Raw genomic sequence first — 24,347 nt, forward strand, 5'->3', positions numbered from 1 at the left:
CTACCAGTGATCTGGCACCTAGGTGTTCAATAAATATTTGTTAGGTGAATTAATAATATACAAATATCTTCTATATAATAAAAGCCTAAGCGACCAATATGGCGGAACAACCAGAACGAATGGTCGCTATGATGCACAATGACCACCAGGGGGCAGATGCTCAACCCAGGAGCTGCCCCCTGGTGGTCAGTGCACTCCCACAGGGGGAGCACTGCTCAACCAGAAGCTGGGCTCGTGGCTGATGAGTGCAGGAGCAGTGGTGGGAGCTTCTCCTGCCATCGCCTCTGTGGCAGCTCTAAGGAACAGCAAGCAGGTGGGCGGTAAGGAGCGAGGGGTCCCAGACTGCGAGAGGGCACAGGCTGGGTTGAGGGGAGCCCCCTCCCCCCACAGTGCATGAATTTTGTGCACTGGGCCTCTAGTTAGTTATTATATTAGCCTGCCTCAGTAGCCACGTTCTCTCTTTTCATCCTCAAAAAGTTGCTAGTTCTGTAGTTATATACTGCTGTCAGGTCCTACACTTAAGATACATAAATATAAATATGGTACATGCAACATTATGGTACATTCATAATATTAGACTGTAGCCAGTAAAGCCAAATGGGGTCTTGAAGGTCATCTAATTTAACCATATAATTTTACACAGGTGAAAATTAAGGTGCAGAAAACTTAAGTGACTTGTTAAAGGTCATATAGCTTGTTAGTGACAGAGGCAGGACTAAAACATTGTTTTTTCTTTCTCTCAGTCCTTTGAGTTTTCTTCTACAACAAATTGGCTCCACATTTTTTAAGTAAAGTAAGAAACTGATATACATTTTTTTGTGGTGACACAAGATGTTGCTCAGAAATGTCATGGATATGGACAACAGTGTAGTGATTACTGGCAGGAGGTGGAGGAGGCCATAAGGGGGATAAATAGTGTTGGATGAAGACTTGATTTGGGGTGGTGAATACACAGTACAGTGTACAGATGATGTGTTGTGGAATTGTACACCTGAAACCCATATAATTTTGTTAACTAGTGCCACCCTAATACATTCAATTAAAAAAGAAAAAGAAACGTCATTCCATTTTGACAACAGAATTTTCTGGCACAAAGACGGCTGGTTTTCCTCTCTTTTATTGCAAAGGTATCTTGTATGTTTATTTTATGTCTTTGCTACTCTAAAATCAATCTCATGATGTTTTAAGAGACAATAAAATCCAGAATAATATGGCATAGATTTATCTATCCGTGGCAGCAATGCAGGAATTGCCATATCCTATTACTTGTCAGTAATTTATAAGACTACCTGTTGGGCAGAGTTGCTTTGTGTTATCAAACTAATAAATTCTCACTTCATTTTTAAGAAACTGTAATTCTTGGTGAATGAATTGCCCACTCAGGGATTGTAATGAAGCAAGGTTTGGAGCACTAGTAGTCAAAGGTTTAAGGGACTGTAATGACTAAAACATCTTTAGAAGTCTAGGGAAGAAATTGTCAGGCATCACTGGTAAACCTTCCAGGTCTGATGGAATTTTACATGCCCCTTTGGTTTTATATTTCAAGTGGTTTTGAATGTTATGAATGCTATGTTCAGGATGTTATCTATGGATTTTTGTTTTTTAAAATATATTTTATTGATTTTTTACAGAGAGGACGGGAGAGGGATAGAGAGTTAGAAACATCCATGAGAGAGAAACACTGATCAGCTGCCTCCTGCACACTCCCCACTGGGGATGTGCCCGCAACCAAGGTACATGCCCTTGACTGGAATCGAACCCGGGACCCTTGAGTCCACAGGCCGACGCTCTCTCCACTGAGCCAAACGGCTATCTATGGATTTTTATGATAAAAAGCTGGTCATGTGCCTTATTATCACATTGAGAGATTACCTCTAGAAAGAAGCTTCAAAGACAACAGTCTGAAATGACAAGCTAAAATCTAGCCTGGGCAATTAAAGAAAAATTTTACTCCTGGCAAACAAGCCTCAGTAGGGATTCAGGAGCTGCTAGTCTATAAAAGTATCCCAATATTTCAAATCAAACCTGTGCATTACATTGAGGCACAAAGAAGAGGGCAGGAAAATTAGTGTGCTGTGCGCTGTCAATCCTCTAAGCCAGTGGTTCTCAACCTTCTGGCCCTTTAAATACAGTTCCTCATGTTGTGACCCAACCATAAAATTATTTTCGTTGCTACTTCATAACTGTAATGTTGCTACTGTTATGAATCGTAATGTAAATATCTGATATGCAGGATGGTCTTAGGCGACCCACAGGTTGAGAACCGCTGCCTAAGCAGTCAATACTGTGTGGACATGGAGGGAAATTTTAACGGAAAGAAACCTGATAACTGATGAAATTATTAAGAAAAACAATAAACACAAAAATAATCCCATTTCTTCAGTTTGTGAACTGTGGTATCTATATGATCTTTGGGAAAATGGGATACATGATGAAGGAGATTAAAAGCATTCTAAAACTGAATGGATAATCAACTCAAAAATATTACATACTTACTTTGCTGTTACAGTCAATCATAAAGTGTACCTGAAAAAATAAAAATGCAATTTCAATTAACTTGATCTTTTATGTTTATATAATCAGAAATGATAGCATAGGTTTTTGTTGTTTTTCATTCACACATCAGAAAGGCCATTTTAGGAAAAGTGGGCTTTTACAACTCTAATGCTTTATGGGCAATTTTTTTCACTTTTATAATGGTAATTAAAAGTCAAAATAGGAGTTACCTGCAATATATTTCATTTCTGTATCTGTTGATTGTCAACACTGGTTTTTCTGAGTCATTGTAGGTATATGGATAAGAAAATGAGCAGTCCTCATTTTCAGAATAAATGATAGTGTGGACCATGGGCAGGAGGGACTATTGACTGCCAAGGTTACTGTTCCGTTTATCACTTCAGGGTCTACCTAGTGAATTTTTACTTCATTAATCAATGATCGAACACTTAATAAGTTCCTTCCAAGTCAGGGAACATCATTCACCAGGCTCATCATTGCAGTGGTGAGTTGCAACAGATTATTGCCACAACAAATTACTGAGATGCTTGACAAACTAGCTTATAATGTTTCATTCTTACCCTGTCAGGTAAAATTTGGCAGAATTAGGATTGACATCAAAGGCATTTCTGAAAAGGTCATGATCTTATCACATCACTTAGATTAAGTACTGTAAGGATTTGCTTCAAGTTGGTTGGGAAATCTTTAAAATTCTAGACAACTTGGAGAAGACATTCAGAGATTTCTCCCCTAGTGATCTCACTAAATTTTTTGGAAAGCTGGAGGGCATGATGTTGACAGGGCTGCTTACTGAAATAACTCATAAGACTGAAAAATAGTTTGGTCAGTGCTTACATGACTTCACCAGAAGCCAGAGAAAAGATAATCAGTTACATCCCACTTTTTGTCTGTGTTTTACCTACATGTCTCCATAATATATTTACCTTACCTGTTCCCATGCTAATCACTCTAGGCCTGGCTCCTCAGGCTGGCCCTTCTAGCCTATTCACTCAGACACAAAACTGATCTTATATAAGTTACTGCTTAGGCACTGGTCACACCACATCGTACCACACCACACCATATCACATCCTATCATCTAAGTCCTTGCTAACTCAGCTTCTAAATATTTTGGATCAGCACCATACAGGTTATAAATTATCTCTATCACCTGGGGCCTTTACCATTCGAATCTCGTCATTTATACCTATTCATCAATGGTATATGTCAACCATGGGTCTGTTTTTCAGTCTTGGGTCTGTTTCCAATAGTTTCTTATCTATCAATATCCCCTAGTACAGACTCACTACTCTAGTCAGATCTATAGCAACACTAATTACACTAAGACTATTTTCCAATCCAGGCCACTGCTCATACTATGTCCCTATCCATCCTAATTCCTTTTCCCATCATTTAGCCACACCCTACCCATCACATATCATTAAAGGTCCCTTTCTGCCTGGCCAGTATTGCTCAGTGGTTGAGCATTGACCTATGAACTAGGAGGTCAGGGTTCAATTCCTGGTCAAGGCATGTGCCCAGGTTGTGGGCTCAATCCCCAGTGGGGATTGTGCAGGAGGCAGCAGACCAATGATTCTTTATCACTGATGTTTCTATCTCACTCCCTCTCCCTTCCTCTCTAAAATCAATTTAAAAATATACATATTATTAAAAAGGTCCCTTTCTTCAGAAGGCCTTCCATGATCACTTCAACAATGATAGAAGCTATAATTTTTAAGCATATATTACTTGACACTTTGAATCCTTTAAAGTTTTATTGAGGTACTAGAGGCCTAGTACATGAAAATTTGTGCACTGGGGGGGGGGGGGGCGGTCCCTCAGCCTGGCCTGACCCATCTCACAGTCTGGGAGCTCTCTGGCCTCCCTCTGGGGTAGGGGACCAGGCTGATCAGGGGAAGGCACCGCCCCCATCACCCCACTGCTGCTGCCACTGCTGGCCTCCACAGCTGCAATGTCTGAGCTGCAAGCCTTGCATCCACCAGGGCTCACAGCTGCCTGAGCCCACAGCTGCCTGAGCCCTGGGCCTCGCCAGCCACTGTGGCTTTGTCCGGATGGACATCCAGATGGACATCAGGAAGACATCTGCTCTAATTAGCATATTATCCTTTTATTAGTATAGATAATTTACATACCATAAAATATACCAACTAGAATGTACAATTCAATGATTTTTTTAGTTAAGTCAAGGAGTTGTGCAACCATAACCACAAACCAATTTTATTAATCCTCACCTGAGGATATTTTTCCATTGATTTTTAGGGAGAGTGGAAGAGAGAGGGAAAGACAGAGAGACAAATTGATGTGAGAGAAACTTATTGATTGGTTGCCTCCTGCATGAGTCCCTACCAGGGACCATGCTGGGGAGAAGCCTGCAACCAAGGTATGTGCCCTTGACAGAAATCGAACCTGGGACCTTTTGGTCTGCAGGATGATGTTCTATCCACTGAGCTAAATCAGCTAGGGCACCACAAACAAATTTTAGAATATTTACATCACCTCCAAAACATCCCCTGTGCTCATTTGTAGTCATTCTCTGTTCCCACTCCCAGCCTTTGGTAATCACTAATCTATTGGGTCTCTATAGATTTTCCTTTTCAGAGCATTATATTGTATATGAATGCAGTCATACAGTATGCAGACTTTTGCTTCTGGATTCTTTAACTTAGCAAAGTGTTTTTGAGATTTATCCATGTTGTAGCATGTATCAGAATTTCATTCTTTTTTATGGCTGACTAATATTCCATTGTATGGATATGCCACCTTTTACTCATCCATTCACCAGTTTATAGACATTTGGGTTGGGTAAAATTTTTGGTTTTAGGAATAACAGCACTGTTATGAACATTAAAATATGTTTTTGACATACATTTTTATTATACGTGTGTATTTATCTAGCAGTAGAACTGTTAGAGCACATGGTAAACTTTTTTCATATGGTAAATTTATGTTTAACTTTTTTAATATATTACCTTACAACTCACCCATTTAAAACATACAATTTATTTGATTTTAGGATATTCATAAAGTTGTGCAACTATCACCACAATTAATTTCTGAACATTTTCACTACCCTGAAAAGAAGCCCCATACCCTTGTATTCATTGTTGACAATGTTCAAAAGATCCCTATAAGCTAGGTATTACATCCCTAGTTTTACAGGTAAAGAAATAGAGGCTCAGCCAAACCACATACTGATAAGTATCAGAGCTGGATACATTTGAAGCCACTGTGTATAGCTTACAGTATTTCCACATCACCAAGCTGTCACTAATCCTCAGAGTGCATGTTCTCTAAGAGCATTCCAGAATGCTCCTTTGATTTCCTATTTACATAGCTCCTTTAGTGCTCACCAATTTCCTTATCTATGTCTTATACCTCAAAAATGGTGCCTTGTCTCTACAACTAAACCATAAGCATATGAAGAACAGGAAGCGTGTACTATATCCTTTGACTTTTTATATCAGTCCCCAAAAATGCTGTGAAAAGAGCTCAATAACCTAACCGGCATGGCTCAGTGTTTGAGTGTTGACCTATGAACCAGGAGGTCACAGTTCAATTCCCGGTCAGTGATCCAGTCGTAGGCTCGATCCCCAGTGTGGGGCATGCAGGAGGCAACCGATCAATGATTCTCTCTCATCATTGATGTTTCTATCTCTCTCCCTTTCCCTTCTTCTCTGAAATCAATAAAAACATATTTTTTAAAAAGTGCCCAATATTTTTTATTAATAAAAGATATTCCTTATTATTAGCCTAAACCTGTACTATTATTATAAGTCAGTTTTCAGTCTTTTTCTTTCATGTCAACATAGCACCAGCAGCTGAAGCTCCATCATATTTTACAGTCGCATACCCCATAACCACCTACTTTTCATTGGAATTGCTCCAGCAATATATGTATATCTGTACCATGCAGTCTTTTAGATCCTTATGTTTTACCTGAACTTGGGATTTATCCTCCAGGTGTTAATGTAAATATGTTAGACCCTGACTTCCCAAATTGATAAAAGGCTTCTCATGGGCAAATGCATGTCTTTTTGTTTTGGATCCTTTGTGTTAAGCAACAGTGATCAATAAACAGCATGTGTCTAATAAATGCTTCTTCCAGTGTTTGAATACCATGGTGATAAAGGAGTCTCTCATGATGAATTTTTTTTCTCTGCAGTGGAGTCTGGCATTCTTCTATATGCTGAGCTTGCTGCTGTTGTGCTGTGTGCCTTTGGGAAAACCGCTGCTCTGCCTTGGCTCCCTGCTTTGCCATCTGTGGCATGGGCATTGTATGAATGAAAAAATTTCACCAGCACTTCCCACTCCTGAACCATCTTTTCAATATGTTTACTAAACCTTTTCAGTCATACATTCAATAGTTTCAATATCCAGTCTTTTTTATCTTGATATTAATGATGTGCTTACTGAAAACTCTTACCACCTTCCTACACTTATTTTTATGAACCCAGGCAATTTTTCACCTTTTGTAGCAAATAAATATGTATTCTATTTTCCTCAATTTGAGGTAACTTTGTCCTATCATACTTTAAAATTTCAAAACTATTTTCTTATGTCTAGAGCTCTTCCTTTCAAAGGAAAATCTACTCTCCTGTATTCCCTTCTTAGGACACATCCTACAGCAACTTTCCTGCCTCATTAAATTTGTGTTTGCATTTTCCTTTACTGCTGTATTTTTTTTCTTTAGAAAAAACTGAGAAACATATGACTCATCAACATTAAATGCTGTCATATTTCAAAAGAAATGAGGCATATTCTTATTAACTGATAGAAAAACAAGCATAAAATATGATAAGGGGTAAAATAATTGGAAGGAACATGAAATTGTCCCTAATTTTTAACCAGAGAAACTATTTAAATGACTGTTTTATTTTTAAACAGTGCCTTAGACTTTATATATAGTTCTGAAAGTACCTAAACCAGCAGGTTAATTTCAAAATGTTATTAGATAACATTTATACACTTAATAATAGATTCTGTTACCATGGAACTTTAACTGAATCTTCTAGCTCTGGGAGTTGATTTTTTAGCAATTAAGCCCTTAGCTCTAATGTTTCATTAACAGTTTTTTTATATGAATATAATTATTTGGATGAGGATATTGAAAACATTTCCTAGTTTGCAAATGATACTCAAATTGGAAGAAAAGCAAATGATGAAGGAACTGTAATCAAAACCTTAAGATACATATTATTCAGGTGACTGAGTCAATATAAGGCAAAATATATTATCATACTAATGACTCTTGGGAACAAGAAAGTACATTCATAGATCTCCCTATTCTCTGATGTATCACCATCTCTACTCTTACCTTTTACCGCCTCCCCCACCCAACAACACTCCCTAAGAATAGTAAGCAATAAAAGTGATCAGAAAGAAGCAAAAATTCCTTGAAATTATTGGCCTCAGGCAAAGTAGAACTAGGAGATTTTTAGTGGTTTAATAATCTGCCAATGCTAAGATAAATCAACCAAAGTAATCTTGTTTATGTCCAAGATGCTCATTATCGTACATCTGGACTTGAACCACCAGTATTGATCATTCTCTTTGTTCTGAACCATTGCTTCAGAGTAGTACTTAACTAATTAAAATGTGATAGCTAGCCCAAGTGTTGAAACAGATGGAGAAATACAATGTTTTCATATTTGGATTATTTCTCACTGAATGGAAAAATCAGAAATGTATTATCATAACTTATATGAAGAAGAGGAGGACAAATCCTGGGGCCTGATAACAAAGAATGCACACTCTTGGGTTGACAGTAACTGGGGAATTTTAAGGGCGTGATCAAATCATAGGTTGCTGGAGGCAAGAGCAGCCACCTGGCAGGGAAATGGCAGAGGAATAAGTCTTTTAGAAAGAAACTTTAGGTATAAACTTAAAGGGTCTTTCTGTACAAACAGGGGTTCTGGATATCAAGTGTCATGTGTTTAGTGAGTAGAATTGTTATGTAAACCCAATTCAGCTGTTTTAACCAAGAATTATATTCTAGAATCTATATCAGCGGTTCTCAACCATGGCTGCACATTAGAATCACCTGGAAATCTTTTTAAAATCCTGATTTCTGGGCCTCATTCTCCGTAAATTCTGTTTCTTTGTTATGGGGTGAGGCCACAACATTAGTAACAAAGAAACAGAATTTCCAGAGGATGAGACCCAGAAATCAGGATTTTAAAAAGATTCCCAGGTGATTCTAATGTGCAGGCAAGGTTGAGAACAGCTGTTCTAGATATTTTTAAAAAGGATGAAGCAATGAAGTGTTTGCAATTAGAGAGTAACCAGTTGGAATCCTAGTTGAGTGACTTGAAACTTGTTACTAACCTGTATGAGTGTCAGTTTTCTAATTCATAGAATTATTGTGAAGAATAAGACATTGTGTCTCATAGTAAAATAGATACTTGCTAAACGGTTTTATTGTAATTAGTATTACTGATAAAATATGTGCTTTCCATTTACCCCACCTCATGACCTGCTTATTGATGGCAGAAGTTTCCAGTTTTATATATATAACTAGAAGCCCGGTGCACAAAAATTTGTGCACTCAGGGGTGAGGGGGATCCCTCAGCCCAGCCTGCGCCCTCTCGCAGTCTGGGACCCCAAGGGAGATAAAGACCTGCTGGCTTAGGCCTGCTCCCCGGTGGCAGAGGGCAGGCCCAATCCCTAGGTGCAGCCCATGGTCGGGCTCAGAGCAGGGCCGATTGGGGAGTTGGGGCGGCGCTCCCTGTCATGCACAGAGCAGGGCGGATCGGGAGGTTGTGATGCCACCCACAGTCACACTCAGGGTAGGGCCAATTGGGGGGTTGGGGCACCGCCCCCTGTCACACTCAAGGCAGGGTCAATGAGGAGGTTGCGGCGCCATCCCCTTCACGCACAGAGCAGGGCCCATCAGGGGGGCTGGGGTCAATCAGGAGGTTGGGCAACTCCCCCCTATCACGCACAGAGCAAGGCCCATCAGGGGGGTGGGGAGCTCCCCCCTGTCATGCACAGAGCAGGGCCAATCAGGGGGTTGAGGAGCTCCCCCCGTCACTCACAGAGTAGGGCTGATAGGGGAGCTGGGGCACTGCCCCCTGTCACACACAGAGCAGGGCGGAACAGGGGGTTGGGGTGCCGCCACTGTCACACTCAGGGCAGGGCCCATGGGGAGGTTATGGCTCTACCCCATCACACACAGAGCAGGGCCCGTGGGGGGGGGGGTTGGGGCGCCGTCCTCTATCACCCACAGAGCAGGGCCGATCAGGGGGTTGGGGTGCCGCCACTCTCATACTCAGGGTAGGGCCGATGGGGAGGTTATGGCTCTAACCCGTCACACACAGAGCAGGGCCCCTGGGGGGGGGGGTTGGGTCGCCACACCCTGTCACACACAGAGCCGCGGGGTGATCAGGGGTTTGGGGCGCTCCCCCCTATCAGGCACAGAGCAGGACTGATCAGGGGGTTGGGGCACCATCTCCTGTCACGAACAGAGCAGGGTGGATAGGGAGGTTGTGGCCCCGCAACCTGTCACACACAGAGCCACAGGGAGATCAGGGGGTTTGGGCGCTGCCCCCTGTCACGCTGATCCCAGTGCTGGGAGGCCTCTCGGCTCCGCTGATCCCGGTGCTGGGAGGCATATTACCCTTTTACTATATAGGATAGAGGCCTGGTGCACGGGTGGGGGCTGGCTGGTTTGCCCTGAATGGTGTCCTGGATCAGGGTGGGGGTCCCCACTGGGGTGCCTGGCCAGCCTGAGTGAGGGGATGATGGCTGTTTGCAGCTGGTCACACACCTTTCAGTGTGGGGGTCCCCACTGGGGTGCCTGGCCAGTCTGGGTGAGGGGCTGAGGGCTGTTTTCAGGCTGGCGGGTGACTGAAGCTTCCAACTGCTCCTTTTTTTCTTTTTTTTTTCTTTTTTTTATTCTGGGCCAGCTTTAGCTCTGGCTACAGCTCTGAGGCCTCTGCTGCTAAAAGCAGGTATCTGGTTTGTTTGGGTTCTATAATCGAAACACTGTTTCAACTCCAGCTCTGAGATCCCGGCTGGCTGAAAGCAGGTTTCTGGGGTTTTGTTTAGCTTCTATATTTGTAACAATTTTTCAAACTGCAAGCTCAGAGGCTGGCAAGGCAGGCGGGGAACGTTGGTTTCCTCCGTCACTGAAGCAAGGAAGCCTCATGTTAGCTTCAAGCTGCCTGGCTGCCGGCCGCCATCTTGGCTGGCAGCTAATTTGCATATCACCCTGATTAGCCAATGGGAAGGGTAGCGGATGTACGGCTAATTACCATGTTTCTCTTTTATTAGATAGGATGCACCTCTTGGTAGCTGCATCTGCAACCCAAATCTATAGTGATGATGGTAAACATGCAGAAATAATAAAGGGATTGGAAGAAGTAAACAGAAAATAAAAGGTACTGTCCCCATACTTAAAATGTGTTTGTCATCCGGCTGGGGAGCTAAAGCATGAGTATTGACATAAAATGGTTTAGGAGGTAACATCCTTAATAAGATTAGTCAAAATATTTTGAACACTTCGTAAGTGTTCACAACTGTATCGGTCATAGTTTTAGCTATTTTACATGTGTTAACTCATTTATGACCCACAACAATTCTGTAAGTTAAGGACTATTATTACTCCAATTTTACAGATGAAGAAGCTGACACCAGAGGCATAAGATAGTTCTCTATAGTCATATAGGTAGTAAGTGGCAGTGGCAGGATTCAAATCTATCTCTAAAGCCCATGCTGTTCAACACCTTACTGTTCTGCCTCTCATCTCAGTCAATCATCTACAGAAAAAGTAACTAAAGGCTGTATATTGAAAACTAAATGATCTTATGAAGAGATTAAGAAGTACAAATTGGTAGTTACAGAATAATCATGGAGATGTAAAGTACAGCATAGGGAGTATAGTTAATAATACTGTAATTACTAAGTATGGTGTAAGATGGGTAGTAGATTTATTATTGGGGTGATCACTTTGTCAGCCATACAAATGTCTGATCACTATGTTGTACACCTGAAACTAATATACTATTGTATGCCAACTGTAATTGAAAAGTAAAAAAAAATTAAAAAGAAAACTAAATGATCTTAAACAACCAAGAAAGACTGAATAATACACAAAGATGATAAATGTCTCTAAAGTAATGGAATAAAACTCAATGCTTCATTCATTAATAAGGTGGAACACGTTGAAAAGGCCAACAAACAAGGAATACTGCCACCATAAATTTCTGGTTTACTTGCTGAAAAGCAAGCTATCTGAGGATATTCAGTAGCATCTAAATATACTGTCTATTTCAATCTCCATTTATCAGAGACCTTCCTTGAGTAAGGACTAATTCTGCAATAAAAAATGCTGGTCATATTGGAACAATATATTTCAAAGCCACATTTTTTCACAATAATCATAATGAAAATCTTTCTGTATATTACAAGTATCTCTGATAAACAATATGCAATTTATATTGAATGATTTTTCATCTTGCCCAAATTTCATTTCTAATGGTTGCTTACTAGTATGTTCTGCCACAAACATTTCTCAGATAAACTTCTTTTAGTTGTGGGAACACTTTCTTGACTATATTATTTCTCCATTGTCCTATCTATTCAAACAGGCTACAATAAAATCCCATTATGTGATTTTTCATGGGATTGAGTAAAGAAAACATCATAAAGAGGAAAATAATAAAAGTAAGATATATTGCTCCATGGAGACTTTCCTCGGAAGCTCTCTTTGTAGTAGACAGCTGTGCACTCACATCTGTTTCAGGACAACATGGGGATGGTAAGGATTCATGTGCAGCATCCCTATTTTTATAATCCTGTTCCCCACCTCTAAAGGTTCTCTTTACACTGGGTATAGTATAAGGAACCACTTGAGGCTGAGATGACAAGCAGGAGAAGTCATGCCTCATTTATTTGAGACTAAGGTCACTAACTGCCCCAGGTCCTGCACTTCATGCACATTTTCTAGTGTTCTCCAGCTCATTTTTTTTTAGCTCAATGCTACTCAAAGGTTGGTGCATGGAGAGCAGCACTAGCATGGGCATCACTGGAAGCGTGTATAAATGCAGGCTCCCCAGCCCCACCTCGGACCTACTGCATGGATCTGCATTGTAACAAGGTCCTCTGGTGATTCCTGTGCACATTCATGTTTGAGAAAGCAGTGCTCTAGCGATCACAAGATGACCACTTGAAGAAAATTTCAATAAACAATGAAAAATGAAAGGGTGAAATTAAGAGAAGAAAATCACAAAAGCAGATATATTTACCAAGCATCAACAAGCTTACTGGTGAGCCTCATTAACACCATTTCTTTCCTCAATTTGTTGGGAGGGAATATCAGCCTGAAGGAGATACAAACTTAGCTAGGCTGTAGAAAATTCTCACTTTATTATAATCAGAATTAGTATTATTATAAGCTAACATTTGTTGAATTATTATTATATACCAGGCATATTGTTAGATACTTTCCGTACATTATCCTTTTAATCCTCACATGTACCATATGAGGTCAGTATTTTCTTCCCTGATTCCTAGGTGGCGAAACTGGGACTGAGAAAGAGTACAATGCCTAAGTCACATAGCTAAAAATGGCAAACATAAAGCCATGTCGGTGTGACTTTGGAACCTGAGCTCATGACCACTTACTGCCTTTCTGATCTTTTCTCTATTGTGATTCCTAGCTGTTATTTCTGGCACGATGTTAATGCACTTCCATTCTATATCTACTCTAGGTGAGAAAGACATTTCTCCAATGGTGCAAAATTTTCTATTCAAGGTTTCATTCAGCTCTGCCTGCAAGTTCTTCAGAGATATCTAACCTCACTCTTGGAGGAGTCCCTGGCTTTGAATCTCTCTGGCTTCCCCATTCCCCACACATACCTTGAACTCTTACTTTCTCTGTCTTTGGCTTAACTGAATCAGATTGACTTAGCAATGGTTAGGTTTGTTTTATTCTTTATAAAACTCAACATTTTAATCTATCTTTCTGGGAGAAACTTTTGTCCTGATCCTCTTATCAGCCATGTAGCTTTTCATTCTAAGCTCTGTAAGGGCAGTAGCTTCATCTATCTGGTTCTTCACTATATCCCCAGAGCTTAGGACAGTGCCTAACATATAATAAGCACTCAAAAATACAGTAGCCTCCCCCCTTATCTGCAGGAGATACATTCCAAGAGCCCTACTGGATGCCTAAAACTGCTAATATATAGAACCCTATATATATACTTTTTGTTTTCCTATACATACATACATACATACATACATACCTATGATAAAGTTTAACTTATAACTTAGGCACAATAAGATATTAACAACAGTAAGTAATAAGATAGAACAATTATAACAATATGCTGTAATGAGAGTTATATGAATGGCTTCAAGTAAAGTAAGGGTTACCTGAACACAAGCACTGCCATACTATGACAGTCGATCTGATAACTGAGATAGCTACTATAAGGGACTAACAAAGCATGGAACATGTACCAGTATAGTGTGGAGCACTGGACAAAGGGATTATTCACATCCTGGGTGAAGTGGAGCAGTACAGAGCAAGGTTCCATCACATTTACACAGAATGGCACACAATTTAAAACTTGTGAATTGTTTATTTCTGGAATTCTCCATTTAATATTTTCAAACCACAGTGACCATGGGTAACTGAAACTATGGAAAGTGAAACTGAGGAAAGCAAAACCACAGATAAAAGGGACTACTGTATTTGTTGACTGAACAAATAAATTTTGGTGAGAGCAATTTCTATGGAATGCATATTCATTGGACCTCTTCTCTATCCACACTCACTCACTAGATTATCTCTATTCTCACAGTTTAAAAACCATGTGTTCACTCCTCAATTTATAACTTCAATTCTGACCACACACTGAACTTCATACTCATGTACCTATCTGCTTACCACTTGGTAATCACCACTTGGTTACAGTATGGGCATCTCAAATTTAACATGTTCAAAATCTGTCCCTTGGTTTTCCTCCCAAACCTTCCCCACTCTTATAACCCCACCCCTATAAATAGCACCCCTACTTACCCAAGTTACTCAGACCAAAAAACTTGGTGCCCTCCCCTCTTCCCCTCCAATCAATCAACAAGTTTTATCCGGTTTACCTTCAAAACACCTTCTGACTCTAGTCACTGCTCACCACCTCCACCACTGCAACTCTTGTCCATATCACCCACCATCAGCCATCACCCAGACTATGGCAATAACCTCTTAACTGGTCTCAGCATTTCAATTCTTGTCTTCCTAAAATAACTTTCTACTCAGAAAACAGGGTAATCCTTCTAAAACATAAATTAGATTGCCTAACTATTCAGCCCAAAGGCCTCCAAAGGCTTTCCATCATACTTAAAATAAAACTGAATTCCACACCATGGTTTCTAGGGCCCCACACAAACTGCCCCTGCCACCCTTGTATCACTAAGCTCTAATCTTACTGGCTTGCTTTTTGTTCTTCTAATACTACAAGCTTAATACCACCTCAGGGCACATTCATTTATTAATAAGTATGTTTAGAACGCTGGCCCCCTCCCCTAGGATCTCTACAGCTGGCCCCTGCACTTCATTCATGTCTCTGATCAAGTGAAACCTCCTCAGAGAGAAGGCCCATAACAATCATAGCTAAAATAACACTCCAGCTGCACTACACCATCCTTTTTATTGCCTTGTCTTGGTTTATTTTTCTTTATAACATGTATTCCTAACTAATATATGTACATTTGTTAACTTATTGTTTGTGTTCACATTAAAATGCAAGTTCCACAAAAGCAGAAACTTGGTCAACCTTGTTTATTGCATCTCTGGTTCCTAGAACACAATCTGGTAGGTGGTAAGCACACCAAAATATTTGTTGACTGAATGAAGGGTGGTGGGTACCACATTTGTCTTTTAAACTTTCCTCATACTATTCTCTTTACAAGCCAACTGAATATGTGCATTTTTCCTCTTCCATACAGCCCAACATCTCTTAGGGTCTTTACACAAAGATTCAGTTTCCCATTGAACAAATGCATCTACTTCTTGGTTTATTTACAAAACATAAAGAATTATCATACTCCAATCCCATAAAAGCCTAATCCTCCCTATTTTTAATTCCTGAATTCCTGGGTCTATCTAGATTGTATTTTTTTACTTTCATCAATCAAGTCTATTTAACTCCACATGTATTGGTTCCCACTCCTATACTACCTCTGAGGTTCAATGTGCCCTACCTGAACTTTGGTACCCTGGTCTGGACTATGGAAAAATCTAGCAGCCTAAAATTCTCGTGTGTGTGTGTGTGTGTGTGTGTGTGTGTGTGTGTGTGTGTGAGAGAGAGAGAGAGAGAGAGAGAGAGAGAGAGAGAGCGCTCTAAGAGATTAACAAAGTTTTCCAAACCCACCCAAATCCTTGTATTTTAAAAGATGCCAAAAACCATGGCAACCATATGCTTCTAACTTTTTTTTTAATTGATTGCTTAAAGTATTACAAAGGGTATTACATATGTGTCCATTTTATCCCCCCGCCCTAGACAGTCCCCTAGCCTCCCCTATCCCCCAGTGTCTTATGTCCATTGGTTATGCTTATATGCATGCATACAAGTCCTTTAGTTGATCTCTTACCCCCCTACCTCCTGCCCCACAACCCTCCCCGGCCTTCCCGCTGCAGTTTGATAATCTGTTTGAGGCAGCTCTGCCTCTGTATCTATTATTGTTCAAAAGTTTATAATGGTCTCTATTATGCATGAATGAGTGAGATCATGTGGTATTTTTCCTTCATCGACTGGCTTATTTCACTTAGCATAATGCTCTCCAGTTCCATCCATGACGTTGCAAATGGTAAGAGTTCCTTCCTTTTTAGAGCAGCATAGTATTCCATCGTGTAGATGTACCACAGTTTTCTAATCCATTCATCTACTGATGGGCACTTAGGCTGTTTCCAGATCTTAGCTATGGTGAATTGTGCTGCTATGAACATATGGGTGCATATATCCTTTCTGATTGGTGTTTCTGGTTTCTTGGGATATATTCCTACAAGTGGAATCACAGGGTCAAATGGGAGTTCCATTTTCAGTTTTTTAAGGAAACTCCATACTGTCTTCCATAGTGGCTGCACCAGTCTGCATTCCCACCAGCAGTGCACAAGTGTTCCTTTTTCTCCACATCCTCTCCAGCACTTGTCGTTTGTCGATTCGTTGATGATAGCCAGTCTGACAGGTGTGAGATGATATCTCATTGTTGTTTTGATTTGCACCTCTCGGATGATTAGTGACTTTGAGCATGTTTTCATATGTCTCTTGGCTTTCTGAATGTCCTCTATTGAAAGGTGTCTATTTAGGTCCTTTGCCCATTTTTAGATTGGATTGTTTATCTTCCTTTTGTTAAGTTGTATGAGTTCCCTATAAATTTTGGAGATTAGGCCCTTATCAGATATGACATTGGCAAATATGTTCTCCCACATTGTGGGTTTTCTCATTGTATTGTTGATGGTTTCTTTTGCTGTGCAGAAGCTTTTTATTTTGATGTAGTCCCATTTATTCATTTTCTCTTTAGTTTCAAGTGCCCGAGGAGCTGTATCAGTGAAGAAATTGCTTCGGCATATGTCTGAGATTTTGTTGCCTTTGGATTCTTCTAGAATTTTTATGGTTTCCTGTCGTACATTTAAGTCCTTTATCCATTTTGAGTTTATTTTTGTGTATGGTGTAAGTTGGTGGTCCAGTTTCATTTTCTTGCATATATCTGTCCAATTTTCCCAAGACCATTTATTGAAGAAACTATCTTGGCTCCATTGTATGTTCTTGCCTCCTTTGTCAAATATTAATTGAGCATATTGGTTCGGGCCGATTTCTGGGTTCTCTATTCTATTCCATTGATCTATTTGCCTATTCTTGTGCCAGTACCAGGCAGTTTTGAGAACAGTGGCTTTGTAATATAGCTTGATATCTGGTATTGAGATCCCACCTACTTTGTTCTTTTTCAGGATTGCTGCACCTATTCGGGGTCTTTTTTTATTCCAGATGAATTTTTGGAGAGTTCGTTCTAGATCTGTGAAGTATGCCGTTGGTATTTTAATGGGAAGTGTGTTGAATTTATAGATTGCTTTGGGTAGTATGGACATTTTAATGATGTTGATTCTATCAATCCATGAACACGGTATGTTCTTCCATCTGTTTATGTCTTCCTCTATATCTTTTTTCAACGTCCTGTAGTTTTCTGAGTAGAGGTCTTTTACCTCTTTAGTTAAGTTTATTCCTAGGTAGCTTAGTTTTTTTGGTGCGATGGTAAACGGGATTGTTTTTATAATCTCTCTTTCTGAAAGTTCACTATTGGTGTATAGAAATGCCTCAGATTTCTTGGTGTTAATTTTGTATCCTGCTACATTGCCAAATTCATGTATTAAGTCTAGCAGCTTTTTGATGGGGTCTCTAGGGTTTTGTATGTATAATATCATGTCTGCAAATAAGGACAGTTTTACTTCCTCTTTTCCAATTTGGATGCCTTTTATTTCTTCTTCTTGCCGAATTGCAATGGCTAACACTTCCAGTACTATGTTGAACAGGAGTGGTGAGAGGGGGCATCCCTGTCTTGTTCCTGTTCATAGGAGAAATGGTGTTAGTTTTTGTCCATTGAGTATGATGTTGGCTGTGGGCCTGTCATATATGGCTTTTAATATGTTGAGGTATGACCTTCTACTCCCACCTTGCTGAGAGCTTTTATCAAAAATGGGTGTTGAATTTTGTCAAATGCTTTTTCTGCATCAATTGATATGACCATGTGGTTTTTTTCTTTCAATTTGTTTATGTGATGTATCACGTTTATTGATTTGCGGATATTGTACCATCCTTGCATCCCTGGGATAAATCCTACTTGGTCATGGTGTATGATCTTTCTGATGTACTGCTGGATCCGATTTGCTAAGATTTTGTTGAGGATTTTGGCATCTATGTTCATGAGGGATATTGGCCTGTAATTCTCTTTCATTGTGTTGTCTTTACCTGGTTTTGGTACTAGAGTGATGCTGGCTTCATAGAATGAGCTTGGAAGTGTTCCTTCCTCTTGAATTTTTTGTAGTAGTCTGAGGAGGATAGGTTTTAGTTCTTCCTTGAATGTTTGGTAAAACTCCCCTGTGAAGCCGTCTGGTCCTGGGCTTTTGTTTGATGGAAGCTTTTTGATGACTGCTTCAATTTATTCCATAGTTATTGGCCTGTTGAGATTTTTAGATTCTTCCTGATTGAGTTTTGGAATGTTGTATTTTTCTAGGAATTTGTCCATTTCCTCCAGGTTGTCTAGTTTGTTGGAGTAGAGCTGTCCATAGTATTTTTTAACAATCATTTGTATTTCTGTGGGGTCTGTTGTTATTTCGTCTCTATCGTTTCTGATTTTGTTTATTTGGGTCCTCTCTCTTTGCTTCTTGGTGAGTCTGGCTAGAGGTTTGTCAATCTTGTTTATCCTTTCAAAGAACCAGCTCTTGGTTTCACTGATTTTCTGTATTGTTTTTTTGGTCTCTATGTCATTTATTTCTGCTCTAATCTTTATTATCTCCTTCCTTCTGCTCACTGTGGGGTTTTCTTGTTGCTCTCTTTCTAATTCTTTGAGTTGTAGAGTTAGCTGATTTACTACCATTTTTTCTTGTTTTTTGAGATAGGCCTGTAGAGCTATAAACTTCCCTCTCAGGACTGCTTTCATTGTGTCCCATAGGTTTTGGATTGTTGTGTGTTCATTGTCATTAGTTTCCAGGATGTTTTGAATTTCTTCTTTGATTTCATTGGTAACCCAATCAGTATTTAATAGCATGCTATTCAGCTTCCAGGTGTTTGAGTATTTGGGGTTGTTTTTATTGTAGTTTATTTCTAATATTATGCCATCGTGGTCTGCGAAGATGCTTTTTATGATTTCAATCTTCTTGAATTTGGGGATACTTTGCTTGTGACCCTATATATGGTCTATTTTTGAATATGTGTTATGAGCACTTGAGTAGAATGTATATTCCGTGGCATTGGGGTGAAGGGTTCTGAAGATGTCTATTAAGTCCATCCGATCTAGTGAGTCATTTAGGATTGCTGTATCTTTGCTGATTGTTTGTCTAGAGGACTTATCCAGTGCTGTCAGTGGTGTATTAAAGTCCCCTACTATGATTGTATTGTTGTCGATCTCTCCTTTGATATCTTCCAGGAGTTCTTTTATGAATTTGGATGCTCCTGCATTGGGTGCATATATGTTTACCAGGGTTATATCTTCTTGTTGTATTGATCCCTTTAGTATTATGAAGTGGCCTTCCTTATCTCTTGTTATGGCCTTCACTTTGAGGTCTATTTTGTCCGATATAAGTATTGCTACCCCAGCTTTTTTTTTTTCCATTTGCCTGAAAGATATTTTTCCATCCCTTCACTTTCAGTCTGTGTGAGTCCCTTCTAATGAGGTGGGTTACTTGTAGACAGCAGATGTATGGGGTCATGTTTTTTTATCCATTCAGCCACTCGATGTCCTTTGTTTGGAGCATTTATTCCGTTTACGTTTAAAGTTATTACTGAAAGGTACTTGTTTGTACCCATTTCTGTTTTTCTGTGGCTGTTTTCTTTCTGAGCTTTTGATTTCTTATTTTTATACCAGTCCCTTTAGCATTCCTTGCATTGCTGGCTAGGTGGTGACAAACTCCCTTAGCCTTTTTTTGACTGTGAAGCTTCTTATTTCCCCTTCAAGTTTGAATGATAGCCTTGCTGGATAGAATATTCTTGGATTCAGTCCTTTGCTTTGCATCACTTTGTAAATTTCTGTCCATTCTTTTCTGGCCTGATGTGTTTCTGTTGAGAAATCATTTGACAATCTAATGGGAGATCCCTTGTATGTAACTTTCCGTCTCTCTCTTGCAGCCTGTAAGATTCTCTCTTTGTCCTGAACGTTTGCCATGGTAATTATGATGTGTCTTGGTGTGGATCTTTTCGGGTTCACCTTGTTTGGGACTCTCTGGGCTTGTGTGACTTTTTTCTTCCCCACTTCAGGGAAGTTCTGATATTATTTCTTCTAATAGGTTTTCTAATCCTTGTTCATCCTTCTGTTGTTCTGGTACCCCTATTATTCGCATGTTGTTTCATTTCATGTTGTCTCAAAGCTCCCTTAGGCTCTCCTCCTGTCTTTTAATTTTTTTCTCCAATTGCAGTACATTTTGGGTGTGTTTTGCTTCCTTGTCTTCTAATTCACTAATTCGGTCCTCCGCTTCTCCTAGTCTACTGTTGATACTTTCAATGGAGTTTTTCATTGCAGCTATATCACTCTTCATTTCTTCTTGGGTCTTACTTAAGTTGTTGATTTTTTCATCTTTTTCTTCTAGCTTCTTCCATATGTTATCGATTTTTTTCATCTGTTTCTTCTTGCTTCTTGCAGAGGTTGTCGATTTTTCCCTCCATCCAGTTTATGCACTCTAGGACCCTTATTCTGAATTCTTTTTCTGTCATGTTGCATGCCTCTGTATTACTTAGCTGCTTTTCTTGAGAGTCCTCCTTCTCTTTCCTTTGGGGGTTTCTTTGTCTACCCATGTTTGATCTCACTGACATATCTAAACGTTGAGTCGTTCAGTGGTTGCTCCCTTGGTGGCAGTGACTCCTTGGTCTGTGGTTGCTCTTCGGGCAGTTGTGGTAGCAGCTGCTCTTCAGTTGGCAGCAGCTCCTCTGGTGGGTGCTGTTCACAGCTGTGGTGGCTCTTCTGGCTGGTGGGGCGAGGTTTCATGTACAGCTGCTGTTCCTCAGCAGAGGGTGTGGTGCTCAGGAGGTTGCTGTTGCTTGGATCTGCTTTCCAGGGGAGTTCTGCTCTTCCCGGCTTCAAACCGTCTCACCAGCTGAGCAATTTTGCAAATTTGGGGTGGGTGCTATTAGTTTCAGCTGCTCACTCCATTTGCTCCGGGACACGACCCGGGACGCGTCTGCCTATATCGCCGCCATCTTCCGTCCCATATGCTTCTAACTTTTTGTAACAGCCCTAATTTCACAGAATTTTATTTCCAGTGATTGCAATTCATTAAAGGAAATATAGTGTATGTATATCTTGTGAGATTGTCACCATTAATTCATTCACATATTAAGGGGGGGGTGGCTTGAATCTTTCATCAGATCATGTGTCCCTACTTAAGTCTCAGATAATAGGCCTCTGTGACCATAGCCCTGTTACTCTGTTAGCCTAGATTCTGGATCCCCACGGACTACTGGAGTAGTCTCTGCCTTGTCATCTCCTTACCAATTTTCATAAGGAGGGTGGAAGTCAAGGTGGGGATTCTCAGGTCCATCAGTGAAAATCAGTTTTCCTTTCTTCCTATATGTTCCCAGTTGGCTTTAGTTGACTGTGAAATCATAGAGGATAGGAGGATTGTAGCTAAAAAAGATGGGAGGTATTTTTTCATATCCTTCCATCACCCTTTGTCTCACCTGTCCCTTCTTTTCCCCCCTTCTTACATACTCTCTTCTCCAGACACAGGGCCACTAGATTCCTTCACATTACTCTGGCTACCAGCGGCTTTGATGTGTCACACCTCAGCCAGCCAGCCATCTATTCAACAAATCTTGACTGAGCATTGCAACCTACTGGGAACTGTGCTGGGGATGGAAAGGCGATGAAGCATGATCTTTAAGTGCCACTTGCTTAAGGAGCATTTCCTAAGAGCTATTTCCTTCCTTTATATCTCCAGTACTTAGACTGACAGCTCACCTGATATTCTGTCCTGGTAAGATCAGCTATTACTACTAATAATGAAGTATCTTTTTGTAAAAACATCAGTATTTTCATTAAAAATTCATTGGTCTCCTGCAGACCCTAATATATAATAGTAATAACAACAGGGACCATTTTAATTGTCTACTATATCCCAGGCAATGAACTAAGTGTTCTATATACATTTTATCTCTTAAACCATAACAACTAAAGCTCAGAGATGTTAAGTCATTTACCCAAAGTCACTAAATAGTAGCAGAGCTGGGGTCTCTCTGACCCCAAACCTCAAGTTTGTAATTCTCTTTCATGATGGATTGATTAAGTGTCTTAACCCACAGCACAGCCATTTTGAATGGCAGGATTGTTTGAGAGACCTATATGGTACCTCCACCATCATATTAAGGTGAGAGCAAAGGAACATTTGAAATATGGGTGAACAACCAGTAGATAGTCCTGAACCAGCAGTAAAAAGTTTTAGGAAAGTAAATGGTCAACCTTTTGATGTGCCTACTTGTGAACAGAAGCTGAGTTCATTACTGGGACAACATTTTGGAGGTCTTTTCAGGATTAGGTAACTAAGCAGTTCATAAGTATAATTTGATACCTACATAAGAGCAAAAGAGCTATCCTGATCCAGGCCAAAAGATCCAACCACACACCAGTGAATAGTTGACTGTCTAGAGCAGAGGTTCTCAACATGTGGGTCACGACCCCTTTGGGGGTCAAACGACCCTTTCACAGGGGTCGCCTAAGACCATCGGAAAACATATATATTATATATTGTTTTTGTGATTAATCACTATGCTTTAATTATGTTCAATTTGTAACAATGAAATTAGGGGTCATCACAACATGAGGAACTGTATTAAAGGGTCACAGCATTAGGAAGGTTAAGAAACACTGGTCTAGAGTTTTGGAAATTCTGTAAAGTTTCACTGATCCCAATGCCAATCTTTGAATTTGATCAGTCTCAGGTATGAAATGTACAGGGGGAGAAAAAGTTACCTACTCAAATGACAACTGTAATTGTTTACGCAATAGGGCTGTAAATACCTGTACATTATTCTATCATAATAGATGTACCATAATGTTTCCATCTTGCTTTCATTTAGATTTTTCAGTCTTTTATCATTACTAGTAATAATAAAAATTATCGGCCTTGCATATATTTGTACACATTCTGATTATTTTCTCTTGATTGTTTTCTAGATACAAGATTTCTGGGTTAAAGCTTAATAGCTTTTTAAGGATCTTTGTACATACATGTATTGCCATTTGTATTCCAGAAAGATTCAACTAATTTATATTCTTATAGAAATCTATAAGCATGTCTTTATCACAGCATTTTCACAAGAATTTATTTATAATCTCTGCGAATATGATCAACAACAAACCCTGCTTTCAATTTGCATTTGTATTTTCCAAAAGTTTATTGTCCATTTACATTCCTTTTTATTTCCTAGTAATATCTTTGCCATTTTCCTATATGGGTATTCATCCTTTTCTTATTAATTTATAAAATATATTTGTATATTACAGACATTAGGCTTTCACTTTATATATTTTTTAAAATATATATATATATATTTATATATATATATATATTCCATGTTTAAAATTTTTCATTTTATTCTAAAGATGTTTTTAAGAAAAAATATTGGTTGTTATAGATTTAAATCCTTTTCTTCTATGATTTCTTCTCATCATAAAATCAGTTAAATAGTGAATTCTATTTGCTTCTATTTTTAAACTTTTTGAAGATTTAACTCTTACATGTTTCAAAAATTTATATAAGTATATGGTGTGAAGTGTCACTCTAATCTGAGAATTTATGCTAAATTCCCTCACCTTCCAAACAGCCAATTTTCCAAGAAGTATTTATCAAATGATTCTATCTCCATTGTTTTTTATGTTTCTTTTATAATAAAAAGTAACCCCAACCACAGTGGCTCAGTGGTTGAGCACTGGCCTATGAACCAAGAGGTCATGGTTCTATTACCGGTCAGGGCATATGCAGGGTTGCCAACTCAATCCCCAGTGTGGGGCATGTAGGAGGCAGCCAATCATTGATTCTCTCTCATCATTGATGTTTCTATCTCTCTCTCCTTCTCCTTTCCTCTCTCAAATCAATAAAAAAATATTTTTAAAAAGTAATATTATTT

General features: G+C 39.5%; 1 protein-coding gene across 1 annotated transcript in view; it reads right to left on the bottom strand.

Annotated features, from left to right (window-relative positions):
• The window catches only part of TENM1 (teneurin transmembrane protein 1), a 934,848-nt gene that overhangs the window by 761,963 nt on the left and 148,538 nt on the right, over nucleotides 1-24,347 (bottom strand). The window contains exon 3 of the mRNA XM_081115196.1: nucleotides 2,497-2,526. The gene's annotated coding sequence lies outside the window, so the exon portion shown is untranslated. The remainder of the gene's footprint in view (nucleotides 1-2,496; nucleotides 2,527-24,347) is intronic.

This window comes from Myotis nattereri, assembly GCF_964212035.1.
Source record: "Myotis nattereri genome assembly, chromosome: X".
Taxonomy (NCBI): domain Eukaryota; kingdom Metazoa; phylum Chordata; class Mammalia; order Chiroptera; family Vespertilionidae; genus Myotis; species Myotis nattereri.